The sequence below is a fragment of the Glycine soja genome, chromosome 10 (assembly GCF_004193775.1).
Source record: "Glycine soja cultivar W05 chromosome 10, ASM419377v2, whole genome shotgun sequence".
Lineage (NCBI taxonomy): Eukaryota > Viridiplantae > Streptophyta > Magnoliopsida > Fabales > Fabaceae > Glycine > Glycine soja.
This window is the reverse complement of record NC_041011.1, coordinates 27,718,997-27,736,285: the sequence shown is the minus strand read 5'-3', so window position 1 is coordinate 27,736,285 and position 17,289 is coordinate 27,718,997. Positions and strand designations below refer to the sequence as shown.

Genomic DNA, 17,289 nt, shown 5'->3' with positions numbered 1-17,289 from the left:
ATAAGAGGGAGAAAAACATTGGACTATATATGCCAAAAAAAAAACGGCTAAGAGTTAGAACTATAAATATACTTTGCTGAATATGTAGCCATTTATAGTACAGGCAAGCAACTGCAAAATTTGCACTGTGTTACTCCTTAATCCTTATTCCTACTTCCACTGTTATACTAATATATTTGTTTATAGACACCCAAAACTCCTCCCACCCACTCAACAACGCAAAACGCAAAATTACGAGTCCCCACTCTTCGCTCACTCAACAACATAAAACTCCTTTTCCAAATTTTTTACTTCCCCAAAAATAAAAACGAAAAAAAAAACCCACCAAATTCTAGTTATTCCTTTTCCAAACTTGATGTTAGTGTTTTTCCTCAATAAGGAAACTCCACCCACCAAATTCAAACGTGCCCCTCACTCTCACTCCCCATGCCGACGCCGTGCGCCAATACCAAAACCTGCGTGTATTCGCTCTCAGTACTTATTTTCTAAACTAGTCTTGGACCCGTCCATATGCACGGGTTGCTCTGCTTGGCTCTTGCAATTTTTTTTTAGTATAAAAAATTATTTGTATTTTTTTAAACTATTTTTTTATGAATAAAATTGTTCCTTTTGTGCTGTTTCATTTCTCTTATAAGTTTTGAAAATTTTCATTTCACCCTTATTTAAGAAAAATGTCAACAATATATGATAGTTAAAACCATATAATTGGACCACCGATAATTTATTTTTCTAAAAAATAAATAAAAATCTTATAAAGTTTGATAACTTTACCTTATTCAATTATAATTTAATTAATAAATAACATGTACACAAATGATATTGTCATTTGATCACAAAATTATCATAATAAATTTATTATTTATTTTAAAAATTGGTTTATAAGTTATACTGGGGAAAAATTATGATTAATTAATGATGCAAAGAATTTTACAAATAAAATAAAAAGTGAGAGATATGAAAAAGAATAATAATAATATCACATAATTATTATGAGTTATTTTTTATTACATTTAAAAGAGTTCATGCACTTTTTTCCATGCATGTCAATTGTGAGTCTCACTAACAAATATTTTATCCATTTATGGAAGTGTACATTATTATATTATATTTTATCTTTGGGGTTGGATAATGTTGTCATCCCGTGATATTAGAAGGTTCTATAATTTTAGGAAGTCTTAGCAATATTTATATATTCTTTCAAAATGAATGAAAATGGCTTACAAACTTTGATAATTTTATTTTCTCTAACTATAATCTAATAAATGAAGAATATATGTACATTTATATTGTTACTCTATCACAAAATTATTATACGTGATAAATTTATTAATTTTTATAGTAAGTATATGAAAAGTTTTTCATAATGTTTTATAATAATTATTTTATAAGCTATACTAAAAAAATCTATGATGGATTAAAAATTAAAAAAATTTGAAAAGAAATTAAACTTTTGAATAAACGTTCATATAAAATTTCTTACACTACTTGAATTGTTGATTATATTATATAAAAATTTTAATACCACTAAAATTGTTATATCTATTATTATATTGTATCTTTGAATTTGGATAAGGAGATCATCCTGTCATGGTATTAGAACTTTCCATGTTTTTGTAAACTATATTTTTTAATATATTTATATATAATTTTAAGGTGAATGAAAATACAGAGAAAAGGAACAGTGAGATTTTGGATATTGACGGAAGACTCATGTTGTAGAAGTTTGTTTGAGATTTTGGATATGGTTTGTTATTGAATGAATGTTAGCAAAAGGTAGTAAAGAAAAGAAAGAAGGGTGAGTTGTGCATTCCCTCCCGTTTGTTCCTTTTGCACTAACTCCTCAATTTTTTGTTGTTTGGTATAAGAAGTTTTGTGTATTTATAATATAATTTCTAAAATAATTTTTAAATTTTTATTTGGTTGTTGTTTAAGGAATCTGTTAATAATCTAAAATAGCTGAAGCTATATAATTGGATGGACATTGAATTTATGTGTAAAAGAATTGAAAATAGTTTTAAAAATGTGAAATTTAATCTAATCCAACTATAATTTAATTAATGAATAAGTTGGGCATAAATTATATTATTATTGATTCACAAAATTATGATAATAAATTAATTATTTTTTATGATATCTTTTCATAAGCTATATCAGGGAAAAATTATAATCGATTGATCACAATGATAAAACTTTAACGAATAAAATAAGAAGATGTGTTATTGTGTCTGAGATTAAAATATATAACACCTATTATATAATTATGTATACTATAAAATTTAATTTAACAATTGACTAAAACATCAATCATAGGTATGAACGTAGTTAACACCTTTTTAAAAAGGCATTTACTAATCGATGCTTACTCTTGGTAAATATCCTCATGAATGTAGATAGATATATGAAACATTTTTTCATAGTAGTTCCCCTGTTATTTTGCATTCGATAGATTTAAACCGTGAAGTAGATTTAAACCATGAAACCCAACACAAACCCATGATACAACACCAACCAAAAGATCACGAAAAATGGAAGCTTAGAGTTGAGGGAGAGAAGAATGGCGAGAATCTTCTTACGACAGAGAAAGAGAGACTTTTTTTACCTTTCCTACCTCAGAGAGTCTCTAATGGGGGATAACTTGTAGAGGTACTGTTGTTTTCCTTTTTTTTAGTGGTTTGCATCTTGGATAGGACAACTCACTGGAGGGCACAGTAAGCAAGCGGCACCAGACATGACGCATATGCAAGCGTCGCCATGCCACTCTCTTTCTCTCTACAACAATGACTGGAAGGGCCTACAACTTCACGTGTTGTAGTTGTAATTAAAAGTACGGGAAGTTGGAAAGGCAGGTTCAAGGTAAGCGTGAGTAATATAAGGTAAATAAGAATGAGTATGCATTAATATGTTTAGAAGGTGGAAAGTCTGCTGAGGCTGAAAAGGCAGATATAATGAGTGTATTTTTAAAAAGCATATGTTTGATGAATAGAGAAATCCATGTTTCATGTAATTTTTTAGAACAATATTAACTATTCCTATTATTGTTGCATATGTTGAAAATTGTTTTTGGAAATTAAAATTGTTAAAATCCTATTTGCAATCTACTATGTCACAAGGTAGATTAAATAGTCTTACTTTGATTTCTATTGGAAAAAAAATCAGAGAATCTTTGATTATGAATGAATTACTAATTCATGAGCTCCACCACAAAGTGTGCAACCTGCAACCTGCAAAAAAGAAGAAGGTGAAGGCTAACTAACATGTAATTGAGTTGGCAGCTTACTCAGTGTTTCTGTTAAAGTCTCAAGTTGCTTGGACAACAACTTATTCTACGCCAACAGAGCATCTTGTGATGACATCTCTAATAAACTCTTCTTGGTGGGTGATGTGCCATCATTTTCTTCTATTTTCTAAACCCTTTTTGCACCATTTTAATTATTGATTGGTCTTAATTGTCAATTAATTAGGCAGTTTTATTATTTGGGCTCATTTAGCTAATTTGATGTTTTTAATCTAATTTCAGGAATTAATGAAACATTGGGCTTAATCCGGATTTTGGTTGTGGAATTGAAGAGGGCAAATAAAGCAGCGCTTACCTTAGTTAATTTCTAATTAGGAAATTTCGCAATTTTATTTTATGTTGTTCAGTGTTTATTTCATTTTGGGCCAGAGTATTGTAATAGGGCCCAGTGACTTTGAGTGACTCTTTTTAAATAGCTGCCTTGGGATTCGTGCAGGGCAATATATTCTGCTATGCTATTTTCATTATTCAGAGCTTTGGTTTTAGGTTTTCACGTTTTTCTGTTCCCTTGTTACAGTTTTCGTTCTTAATGCAAATTTCCGTTTTCTGCTTCTAATTACGAGTTCATTCTTGCTTCTTCTTCTACTTTCATTTACGTTTCTGTTCATTTACATTTCTGTTCATTTACGTTTCTGTTCATTTACGTTCTTGTTCATTTACGTTTCTGCTTCATGTTTCATTTGCGTTTTCTGTTTGAATCCATGGAAGGCTAGATTTTCTGGTGTTGTTTCCTTTTGAGGACGAAGCCCAACTCTCTTTGAGGTTTCGTTTGTAATGTGGTTTCCTGGCAGTTTTCCCTTCACCAGTTATCCCAATTTCGTGAATATTAATCAGTGCACGCTTCGTGTTCGATTAATTGCCTCTGAGCCTAACTTGCGTTCATGCTTAATGGACGAAGGGCTAACTGGTGTATGTGGTGCCTAATCACGTATTGAAAACCCTAAGTTGATTTTCGCTTAGTAAATTGAAATAGGGTTGGATTAAGTGGTTGACTGTTAGGGACGAATTCTCCATAACCCAGGATAAGAGAGTGGCTTCTGAATCAGAGGAAACAACCCGTTTTTAATATTAGTAGTTTCGTATTCCATTTTATTTGTTCTGCTCTTTAATTACCAAACAACCAACCCCCCCCCCATCGTTACTGTTACTGCAAGTATATTATGAACATTTGGCTTGTCACTGCTCGTTGGGAAACGACCTAGGATCACTTCCTAGTTACTGCATTTTCATGTTTATTTGATTCGGGTACGGCCTCGATCAAATTTGGCGCCGTTGCCGGGGAGCAGTGTCCAAAGGTTCATAATAGCTAGCTAGTGTTGTGTGTTTAATCCTTTCGTGTTTTATGTTTAATTGTTAGTATTGTGTTAGTATGTGTGTTAGTGTTGTTTAGTGTCCTGATATTTTGTTTAATGTGTGTTCTGTTTCAGTTTTCCCATTAAGCGTTTCCCCTGTTTCAGTCTTGGGTGTTTTGCTGTGAAGATTGTGCTTGAAAACAGAGTAGTAGTAGAAATCAGCTTGCGGAAAAACAGAGTAGTAGTAGAAATCAATTAGAGACGGATTTTACCGACCACCTATGCTGAATTATTTGAGATTTTTTTTTGTTTTAGTAGCTAGGGTTGTTATTTTTGGCTGAATTTTTTTGTGGTAACTTCTTTTAATCCATATTTTGTGGGGAAAATAGCTAGAGCCTTTAGTTTGGTCAGATTTGAAAGTTCCAAAAAACTAGCAAATTTTGTGTTTGTCAAAACTTCAAACGGCCATAACTTTTGCTCCGGTTATCAGAATCGCAATTATTATATATGCATTTGGGGTAGAAAAAAATTTCCTACGCTTTGGCAGCCTGCCATAGGCCGGCTGAGGTCTCCATCGTCAAAAAAAAGCGATTCTGTCAAAAGTTTTTTATTTTTCAAGTTTTATTCACTTATTTTTCTTAACCTACCAATTTTAGCTTTCATAGTTAGACTTTGAATTTTTGTCTGAAATTTTTTGTGCTATCTTCTCATCATTTTATAAGGTTGCTCACAAAATTTAAAGTCATTTGGATATCATTTGAGGGTAGTTGTAGTTCAAACCTACACCTTTATTTACATGACAAGGCAACTAGTTGTGTGCATGCTGAAAGTAGTGTATGACTAGAGGCAATCCATCTGACTTACAACCCTTTGATCCTGAGATAGATAGGACATTTCATAGATTAGTTAGGCATCATTTTATACTTTTTGATCATTCTGAGCATTCCATTATTGGTGAATCTGTGCATTCTGTTATTGGTGATTTTGAACATCCTGATCTTGAGCATTATAATTTTGAGCATTCTGATTCTGAGCATTCTGATTTTGCACATTCTGAGAACATGGCACAACCTCCACCCCGTGAGAGGACTCTAAGGGAAATGGCTGCACCTGATTTCACCTACGAAAGCTTGTGCATCCAATACCCTGATGAGGATGTCCCATATGTTCTTAAAACTGGACTGATTCATTTGCTTCCAAAGTTTCATGGCCTTGCAGGTGAAGACCCGCACAAACATTTGAAAGAATTTCACATTGTCTGCTCCACCATGAAACCCCCAGATGTCCAAGAGGATCACATATTTCTGAAGGTTTTTCCTCATTCATTAGAGGGAGTGGCAAAGGGCTGACTGTATTACCTTGCTCCAAGGTCCATCACGAGTTGGGATGACCTTAAGAGAGTATTCTTAGAAAAAAATTTCCCTGCTTCCAGGACCACAGCCATCAGGAAGGATATCTCAGGTATTAGACAACTCAGTGGAGAGAGCCTGTATGAGTATTGGGAGAGATTTAAGAAACTATGTGCCAGTTGCCCCCACCATCAGATTTCAGAACAACTTCTTCTCCAATATTTTTATGAAGAACTCAGTAATATGGAGAGAAGTATGATAGATGCTGCCAGTGGTGGAGCCCTTGGAGACATGACTCCTGCTGAAGCTAGAAATTTAATTGAGAAGATGGCCTCCAACTCCCAGCAGTTTAGTGCCAGAAATGATGCCATAGTCATTAGAGGAGTGCATGAGGTAGCTACAAACCCATCTGCATCATCTGAAACTAAGAAGCTTGAAGGCAAACTGGATGCGTTGGTCAACTTGGTAACCCAGCTGGCCTTGAATCAGAAATCTGTACCTGTCACAAGGGTTTGTGGTTTGTGCTCCTCTGCTGACCACCATACAGACCTTTGCCCTTCCATGCAGCAACCTGGAGCAATCGAGCAGCCTGAAGCTTATGCTGCAAATATTTACAATAGACCTCTTCAACCTCAGCAGCAAAATCAACCATAGCAGAACAATTATGACCTCTCCAGCAACAGATACAACCCTGGATGGAGGAATCACCCTAACCTCAGATGGTCCAGCCCTCAACAACAACAACAGCAGCCTGCTCCTTCCTTCCAAAATGCTGCTGGCCCAAGCAGACCATACATTCCTCCACCAATCCAACAACAGCAACAACCCCAAAAACAACCAACAGTTGAGGCCCCTCCACAACCTTCCCTCGAAGAACTTGTGAGGCAAATGACTATGCAAAACATGCAGTTTCAGCAAGAGACTAGAGCCTCCATTCAGAGCTTAACCAATCAGATGGGACAATTGGCTACCCAATTGAATCAACAACAGTCCCAGAATTCTGACAAGCTGCCTTCTCAAGCTGTCCAAAATCCCAAAAATGTCAGTGCCATTTCATTGAGGTCGGGAAAGCAGTGTCAAGGACCTCACCCCGTAGCACCTTCCTCATCTGCAAATGAACCTGCCAAACTTCACTCTATTCCAAAAAAAGGTGATGACAAAAATCTACCTAACAATTTCTGTGCAGGTGAATCTTCTTCAACAGGTAATTCTGATTTGCAGAAGCAGCACATTTCCCCTCTTCCATTCCCTCCAAGAGCAGTTTCCAACAAAAAAATGGAAGAGGCAGAGAAAGAAATCTTGGAAACATTTAGAAAAGTAGAGGTAAACATACCTCTGTTGGATGCAATAAAGCAAATTCCAAGATATGCCAAATTCTTGAAGGAGCTGTGCACTAATAAGCGGAAGCTTAAAGGAAGTGAACGAATTAGCATGGGCAGAAATGTCTCCGCATTGATTGGTAAATCTGTTCCTCAAATTCCTGAAAAATGCAAAGATCCAGGTACATTCAGCATACCTTGTATTATAGGGAATAGTAAGTTTGACAATGCCATGCTAGATTTAGGAGCCTCTGTTAGTGTTATGCCTCTGTCGATTTTTAATTCTCTATCTCTAGGTCCCTTGCAGTCAACTGATGTGGTAATTCATTTAGCTAATAGAAGTGTTGCCTATCCTGTTGGTTTCATAGAAGATGTCTTAGTTATAGTTGGTGAACTGATTTTCCCTGTTGATTTTTATATCTTGAATATGGAAGATGGATTTTCTCAAGGATCAGTTCCCATCATTCTAGGCAGACCCTTTATGAAAAATGCTAGAACTAAGATAGATGTTTATGCAGGCACACTGTCCATGGAGTTTGGTGATATAACTGTTCATTTTAATATTCTGGATGCTATGAAATACCCATCTGAAGATCTTTCTGTATTTCATGCTGAAATAATTGACCATGTTGTTGATGAATACATGACTGATCTTTATTCTAATCTGCATGCCTCTCACTCTTCATGCATTGAGTCTGAAATTGTACTTGATCATATGTCTGAATTTGATGCTGAGAGTGAATCTGAGAGTGATATTGATTGCATGCATGGTGGTGGTGTTTTACCTCTTGAGATTGATTTTATAGAGTCAGATAGGACTAACCATGTTTCAGGAAGTACACATACCTCTGACTTTCTTTATGAGGTAAAGGCTGAGAAACCATCTCCTTCTACCACTGTCCAGCCGACCATACCAGAATTGAAGCCTCTGCCATCATATTTAAAATACGCTTACTTGGATGATAGCAAGAGTTTTCCAGTGATTATATCTGCCTCCCTTGCTGATGAGCAAGAGGAGAAGTTGTTGTCAGTTCAGTTGTTGTCAGTTCTCAAGAAGCATAAGAAGGCTATAGGCTGGACCCTGGCGGACATTCCTGGTATTAGCCCATCCACATGTATGCATCGAATAAATTTAGAGGATGGAGCTAAACCAGTAAGACAGCCACAGAGAAGACTCAACCCGGTGATTCTTGATGTAGTGAAGAAGGAGATAACCAAGCTTTTGCAAGCTGGAATCATTTATCCTATCTCCGACAGCCAATGGGTGAGTCCCGTCCAGGTAGTCCCGAAAAAGACTGGTCTCATAGTGATCAGAAATGAGAAGGAGGAGCTGATTCCTACTCGGGTGCAGAACAGTTGGAGAGTCTGCATTGACTATAGGAGGCTGAACCAGGTTACCAAAAAGGACCATTTTCCCCTACCATTCATTGCCCAGATGCTTGAACGCCTGGCAGGTAAATCCCACTACTGTTTCCTTGATGGTTTTTCTGGTTATATGCAAATTACTATTGCTCCTGAGGATCAGGAAAAGACCACATTCACCTGCCCCTTCGGAACTTTTGCTTATAGGAGGATGCCTTTCGGCCTGTGCAATGCCCCTGGTACCTTCCAGCGGTGCATGATTAGTATTTTCAGTGATTTTTTAGAAAATTGCATAGAGGTGTTTATGGATGATTTCACTGTATATGGATCCTCTTTTGATGGTTGTTTGAATAGTTTGGAAAAAGTTTTGAATAGATGCATTGAAACTAACCTTGTTCTAAATATTGAAAAATGTCATTTTATGGTTGAGCAAGGTATAGTTTTAGGCCACATTATTTCCAATAAGGGTATTGAAGTAGATCCTGCAAAAATTTCTGTTATTTCACAATTGCCTTACCCCTCTTGTGTGCGAGAGGTGCGATCTTTTCTTGGTCATGCAGGATTCTACAGGCGCTTTATAAGGGATTTTAGCAAAGTAGCCCTTCCACTATCCAACTTGTTGCAAAAGGAGGTGGAGTTTGACTTTAATGACAGATGCAAAGAGGCTTTTGATTGCCTCAAAAGAGCGTTGACTACCACCCACATCATCCAGGCACCCGATTGGACAGCCCCTTTTGAGCTTATGTGCGATGCATCAAATTATGCATTGGGGGCTATCCTTGCTCAGAAAATTGATAAATTGCCCAGGGTGATATATTATGCTTCTAGGACTTTAGATGCTGCCCAGCAAATTATACTACTACTGAGAAAGAGCTTCTAGCCATACTTTTGCTCTTGAAAAATTTCGATCTTATTTGCTTGGTACTCGCATTATTGTTTATACTGACCATGCAGCTCTAAAGTACTTGTTGAAGAAGGCTGATTCTAAGCCTAGGTTGATCCGATGGATGCTCTGGCTCCAAGAGTTTGACTTTGAGATCCGTGATAGGAGCGGAGCACAAAATCTAGTTGCTGATCATTTGAGTCGGATCGAACGTGTCTCTGATGCAGATTCACCTATTCGGGATGATTTCCCGGATGATCATTTGTATATATTGTATAGTATTTCTGACTCTCTTTCTACTCCCTGGTTTGCTAACATTGTCAATTATTTAGTTGCCTCTGTTTTTCCTCCCTTAGCATCTAAGGACCAAAAAGATAAGATTAAAAGTGATGCTAAGCATTTTATTTGGGATGACCCCTACTTGTGGAAATTGTGCAGTGATCAGGTCATTAGACGGTGCATTCCAGATCATGAGACTGACTCAGTCTTGCAGTTCTGTCATTCTTCCGCACCGGGAGGTCATCTGGGTGTTCAAAGGACAGCTCGCAAAGTGCTTGATTGTGGTTTTTATTGGCCCACCATCGTTAAAGATGTGTGGAAGATCTGCAGCACTTGTGAGCAGTGTCAGAGAGCAGGAAATACACTTACATGGCGACAACAAATGCCTCAGCAACCTATGCTATTCTGTGAGTTGTTTGATGTCTGGGGTATAGATTTCATGGGTCCTTTTCCTGTCTCTTTTGGTTATGTTTATATTCTCCTTGTAGTTGATTATGTTTCAAAATGGGTGGAAGCCAAGCCCACTAGAACTAATGATGCTAAAGTTGTCGCAGACTTTGTCAGGTCTAATCTGTTTTGCAGGTTTGGAGTACCTAAAGCAATTGTTAGTGATCAAGCAACCCATTTTTGCAACAGGACAATGCATGCCCTGCTTAAAAAGTACGGGGTGGTACACAGGGTATCCACACCATACCACCCCCAGACTAATGGACAGGCAGAAATTTCTAACAGGGAAATCAAGAGAATTCTAGAGAAGATTGTGCAGCCAAGCAGGAAAGATTGGAGTACCAGGCTTGATGATGCTCTCTGGGCACATCGGACTGCCTACAAAGCACCCATAGGAATGTCTCCTTATCGGGTTGTCTTTGGAAAGGCATGTCATCTTCCAGTGGAAATTGAGCACAAAGCATACTGGGCAATGAAGACTTGCAACTTCTCTATGGATCAAGTTGGCGAGGAAAGGAAGTTGCAACTGAGTGAGTTAGATGAAATCCGCCTAGAAGCCTACGAGAATGCCAAGTTCTACAAAGAAAAGACCAAGAAGTTCCATGATAGCATGATAGTTAAAAAAGACTTCGTGGTTGGGCAAAAAGTGTTATTGTATAATTCTAGGCTTGGACTCATGAGTGGTAAGTTGAGGTCTAAGTGGATTGGTCCTTTTGTTGTTACTAATGTTTGTCCTTATGGTACAGTTGAGATCAAAAGCGACTCCACAAACAAGAGCTTCAAGGTCAACGGACATCGACTTAAGTCATTCCTCACGAACCCTTCTTTAGTGGACGTAGTGGTGGAAGAGACTTCCTTACTCCACCCTACTCTTCCTCCACCATGACTTAGGGAGTTTTTCTTTTCCTATCTCCTTCTTTTCTTTTATTACACTTGTTCGATTCTCTTTGATGATTTAATTGTTTTTAATCTTTTAATTGTGCTACATTGAGGACAATGTGTTGTTTAAGTATGGGGGGGGGGGGGGAGTGTTATTTGGTTTTGCTAGTTTTGTTGGTTTTGTTAATTTGTTAGTTGTGTTAATTTGTTAATGTTGTTAGTTTCGTCGGATTTTCAGTTTAATATTTTGGGTCAATTTTGTGTGCACGTACGACTTTGCATGTTTTTCTTTGAATTATAGGATATGTTCAAGAAATGGGTAATTGTTTTGAAAATAAAAGTTCTTGACATTTTGTGACTTGAAATCCTTGATTCTTCTCTACATGTCATGATAGTTTTGAAAGCTCAATTTGAAAGTGATGATTTTACCTTTGTGAGAATTTGAGCCATCCATCATTATAATCATTTGGTGTGTTTTGCCCCATTGATTGCTTGCACAATAGCCTTGGCTTGATTCTTGTTGATGCGTCCTAATTCACATGCATATTTGGAAATGATTAAGGCAATTTTATTCTTATAAGCTTCTAGCCAAATGGACTTACCTTGAATTAATTCCTTTGATAGCCCTTTTGAGCCTTGTTTCCCTTTCCTTGTTTTGAAGCTCACTACAAGCCTTAAGTGAAAAACCATGATATTACCATATCCTTAAGGAATTTTGGAGCTTTGGAATTGTTTTGGGAATAAGTGTGGGGGGTTTTTGTTTCATTGGACAACTTGTTTTGTTGGCTATGCTTCATGATGTATTTTGGGCCATACTTGATGTACATTGTATATTGGTTAAATGTTGGACATGCTGAATGAAATGTTGTTTCTCAAAGGCTATAGAGTAAAAAAAAAAATTCGAAAAAAAGAAAAAGAAAAGCAATAAAGTTGAGTGAATAAGATCTTAAATGGCACAAGAATGATGAAACTCTTGGTTCTACTCTTCATGTTTAAATTTTATCTTTATTTTTTTTATTTTCTTATTTTTTCTTAATATGCACTTATTCCCCATTGCTCCTCTATCCCTTTGGGATTTAGCCACTTATTCCATATTTTTCCATACCTTGTCCTTGGCCCCATTACAACCTTAAAAGACCTTTTGATCCTCATGTGCTTGTGTTTATGGGTTGATTGTCAATTTTAGAATCTTGCCAAGTTTATGTGGTGTTTGCTTTCATGGGTGCTTTGAGGGTAAATAGTAGCCTAGACACTTGAGAGATAGAGTGTATATCTTGTGAGGCTTTATCACTTTTCATTCTTGAGCTGATTAACTATTTTGCCATGATTGGGTTGCTTGATGATTTCATGAATGTCTTGACTTTTTGGATCTCCTTATGTTAGATGTTACCCATTCCTTTCATTCCTTGATGTTCATTGAGAAATATGTGAATGTTTTTGTTTGTCTCCCTTTGATATCCTTAGATTTTGTTCTTTGTTTCATTTTGCTCAGGAGTGCAAAAGGCTAAGTATGGGGGGTTTTGATGTGCCATCATTTTCTTCTATTTTCTAAACCCTTTTTGCACCATTTTAATTATTGATTGGTCTTAATTGTCAATTAATTAGGCAGTTTTATTATTTGGGCTCATTTAGCTAATTTGATGTTTTTAATCTAATTTCAGGAATTAATGAAACATTGGGCTTAATCCGGATTTTGGTTGTGGAATTGAAGAGGGGTGGTGTTTGTAATTAAAGAGCAGAACAAATAAAATGGAATACGAAACTACTAATATTTAAAAACGGTTGTTTCCTCTGATTCAGAACCACTCTCTTATCCTGGGTTATGAGAATCGTCGCCCTAACAGTCAACCACTTAATCCAACCCTATTTCAATTTACTAAGCGAAAAATCAACTTAGGGTTTCAATACGTGATTAGGCACCACATACACCAGTTAGCCCTTCGTCCATAGCATGAACGCAAGTTAGGCTCAGAGGCAATTAATCGAACACGAAGCGTGCACTGATTAATATTCACGAAATTGGATAACTGGTGAAGGGAAAACGCCAGGAAACCACATTACAAACGAAACCTCAAAGAGAGTTGGGCTTCGTCCTCAAAAGGAAACAACACCAGAAAATCTAGCCTTCCATGGATTCAAACAGAAAACGCAAATGAAACATGAAGCAGAAACGTAAATGAACAAGAACGTAAAATGAACAGAAACGTAAATGAACAGAAATGTAAATGAACAGAAACGTAAATGAAAGTAGAAGAAGAAGCAAGAATGAACTCGTAATTAGAAGCAGAAAACGGAAATTTGCATTAAGAACGAAAACTGTAACAAGGGAACAGAAAACGTGAAAACCTAAAACCAAAGCTCTGAATAATGAAAATAGCATAGCAGAAATATATGCCCTGCACGAATCCCAAGGCAGCTATTAAAAGAGTCACTCAAGTCACTGGGCCCTATTACAATACTCTGGCCCAAAATGAAATAAACACGAACAACATAAAATAAAATTGCGAAATTTCCTAATTAGAAATTAACTAAGGTAAGCGCTGCTTTATTTGCCCTCTTCAATTCCACACCAAAATCCGGATTAAGCCCAATGTTTCATTAATTCCTGAAATTTAGATTAAAAACATCAAATTAGCTAAATGAGCCAATAATAAACTGCCTAATAATTGACAATTAAGACCAATCAATAATTATAATGGTGCAAAAAGGGTTTAAAAATAGAAGAAAATGATGGCACATCACCCACCAAGAAGATTTATTAGAGATGTCATCACAAATGCTCTGTTGCGTAGAATAAGTTGTTGTCCAAGCAACTGAGACTTTAACAGAAACACTGAGTTAAGCTGCCAACTCAATTACATGTTTAGTTAGCCTTCACCTTCTTCTTTTTGCAGGTTGCAGGTTGCCACACTTTGTGGTGGAGCTCATGAATAGTAATTCATTCATATAAAGATTCTCTGATTTTTTTCCAATAGAAATCAAAGTAAGACTATTTAATCTACCTTGTGACATAGTAGATTGCAAATAGGATTTAACAATTTTAATTTCCCACCAAAACAATTTTTCAAACATATGCAACAATAATAGGAATAAGTTAATAATTGTTCTAAACAAATACATGAAACATGGATTTCTCTATTCATCAAGACATATGCTTTTAAAAATACACTCATTATATCTGCCTTTTCAGCCCAGCAGACTTTCCACCTTCTAAACAATATTAATGAACTCATTCTTTATTTTCCTTTATATTACTCGACGCCTTACCTTGAACCTGCCTTTCCAACTGTCCCGTACTTTTAATTACAACTAACACACACGTTGAAGTTGTAGGCCCTCCAGTCATGTTGGTAGAGAGAGAGAGTGGCATGGCGACCGCTTGCATTGCGTCAGTCTGGGTCCGCTTGCTTACTGTGCCCTCCAGTGAGTTGTCCTAATCCAAGATGCAAACCACTAAAAAAAAAAACAACGAGTACCTCTACAAGTTATCCCATTAGAGACTCTCTGAGGTAGGAAAGGTAAAAAAAGTCTCTCTTCTCTGTCGTAAGAGATTCTCGCCATTCTTCTCTCCCTCGAACTCTAAGCTTCCATTTTTCGTGATCTTTTGTTGGTGTTGTATCATGGGTTTGTGTTGGTTTCATGGTTTAAATCTACTTCACGTTTAAATCTATCGAATGCAAAATAACAGGGGAACTACTATGAAAATTTTCATATATCTATCTACATCATGAGGATATTTACCAAGAGTAAGCATCGATTAGTAAATGCCATTTTTAAAAAGGTGTTAACTACGTTCATACCTATGATTGATGTTTTAGTCAATTTTAAATTAAATTTTATAGTATACATATTATATAATAGTGTTATATATTTAATCTCAGACACAATAACACATCTTCTTATTTATTCGTTAAAGTTTTATCATTGTGATCAATCGATTATAATTTTTCCCTATATAGCTTTGAAAAATATCATAAAAAATAATTAATTTATTATCATAATTTTGTGAAATCAATAATATATAATTATGCCCAACTTATTCATTAATTAAATTATAGTTGGATTAATTAAATTTCACATTTTTAAAACTATTTTTCAATTTCTTTACACATAAATTCCAATGTCCCCAATTATATAGCTTCAGCTATTTTAGATTATAACAGATTCCTTAAAACAACAACCAATAAAAATTTAAAAATTTTTAGAAATTATATTATCAATACACAAAATTCTTATACCAAACAACAAAAAATTGAGAGTTAGTGCAAAAGAACAAACGGGAGGGAATGCACAACTCACCCTCTTTCTTTTCTTTACATACCTTTTGCTAACATCATTCAATAACAAACCATTATCCAAAATCTCAAACAAACTTTCTACAACATGATGTCTTCCGTCAATATCCAAAATCTCACTGTCCTTTTCTCTGGTATTTTCAACACACAATTATATATAATATATAAAAATATATAGTTTACAAAACATGGAAAGTTGGCTAATACCATGACAGGATGATTCCTTATCACAAATTTCAAAAGATTACCAATATAATGAATAGATATAACAATTTTAGTGTCGTATTAAATTTTAATAATATAATCAACAATTCAAGTAGTGTAAGGAAACTTTTATATGACGTTATTTCAAAAGTTTAATTTCTTTTCAATTTTTTTTAATTTTTCTCCATCTAGATTTTTTTAGTATAGCTATAGAATAATTATTATTAAACTTATGAAAAACTTTTCTATACTTTCTATAAAAATTAATTAATTTATACGTTAATATTTTGTGATAGAAGTAACAATATAAATGTAACATTTTCTCCATTTATAATTTAGTTAGAGAAAATAAAATATCAAGTGTAAGCCTTTGCATTCATTTTGAAAGAATAATAAATATGCTAGACTTCCTAAAATTTATAAGAACCTTCTAATATACGGAGATGACACATTATCCACCCAAAGATAAAATATAAAAAATGTACACTGCCCAAAATGAGATAAAATACTTGTTAGTGGACTCACAATTGACATGCATGGAAAAAGTGCATAACTCTTTTAAATGTAATAAAAAATAACTCATAAAATTATGTGATATTATATTATTCTTTTCATATCTCTCCACTTTTATTATTTGTTCAAAATTCTTTGCATCATAATTAATCATAATTTCTTCCCCAGTATACTTATAAACCAATTTTTAAATAAATAATAAATTTATTATGATATTTTGTGATCAATGACAATTCATTGTGTATGTCATATTTATTAATTAATATAAGTTGAATAGGTAAAGTATCCAACTTATAGATTATTATATTATTTTTTAGAAAAATAAATTATCGGGTCCAAATTTATATGTGTTTTAACTACATATATTGTTGACCATTTTTCTTAAATAAGGTGAAATGAAAATTTTCAAAACTTATAAGAGAATGAAACAGCACAAAAGAACAATTTTATTCAAAAAAAAAATAGTTTAAAAAAATACAAATAAATGTTTATTACTAAAAAAAAATTGCCAAGAGCCCAAGCAGAGCAACCCGTGCATATGGACGGGGTCCAAGACTAGTTAGAAAATAAGTACTGAGAGCGAATACACGCAGTTTTAGGTATTGTGCGCACGGCCCGCATGGGGAGAACAGGGGCACGTTTGAATTTGGTGGGTGGATTTCTTATGAGGAAAACACTAACATCAAGTTTGGAAAAGGAATAACTAGAATTGGTGGTTTTTTTTTTTCGTTTTATTTTTGGGGAAGTAAAAAATTTGAAAAAGGAGTTTTATGTTGTTGATGTGAGCGAAGAGTGGGGACTCCGTAATTTTGCGTTTTGCGTTGTTTGAGTGGGTGGGAGAGTTTTGGGTTCTTATAAACAAATATATTAGTATAACAAGTGGAAGTAGAATAAGGATTAAGGGTCACAGCAGTGCAAATTTTGCAGTTGCTTGCCTTACTATAAATGCGCTACATATTCAGCAAAGTATATTTATATTCTAACTCTTAGGCGTTTTTTTTGGCCATATATAGTCCAATGTTTTTCTCCCTCTTATATTTTTGGCAAAATGGCTAAATACGATAAATGCGTTTTTATAGTTGATTATGTGACTAATTGTTCAATTTTCACTCAGCACCATAAGTGTCCTAGTGTATTTTATTTAATGTTTGTGATAATTGGATCTCCTCTCC

The 17,289-nt window shown here is 35.0% G+C and overlaps 1 non-coding gene across 1 annotated transcript; it reads right to left on the bottom strand.

Annotated features, from left to right (window-relative positions):
• Positions 1 to 6,026: 6,026 nt before the first annotated feature.
• Positions 6,027 to 6,133, bottom strand: LOC114372804. The gene has a single exon (XR_003658367.1). It is a non-coding gene; the product is annotated as a small nucleolar RNA R71 (small nucleolar RNA).
• Between the last annotated feature and the right edge of the window lie 11,156 nt (positions 6,134 to 17,289).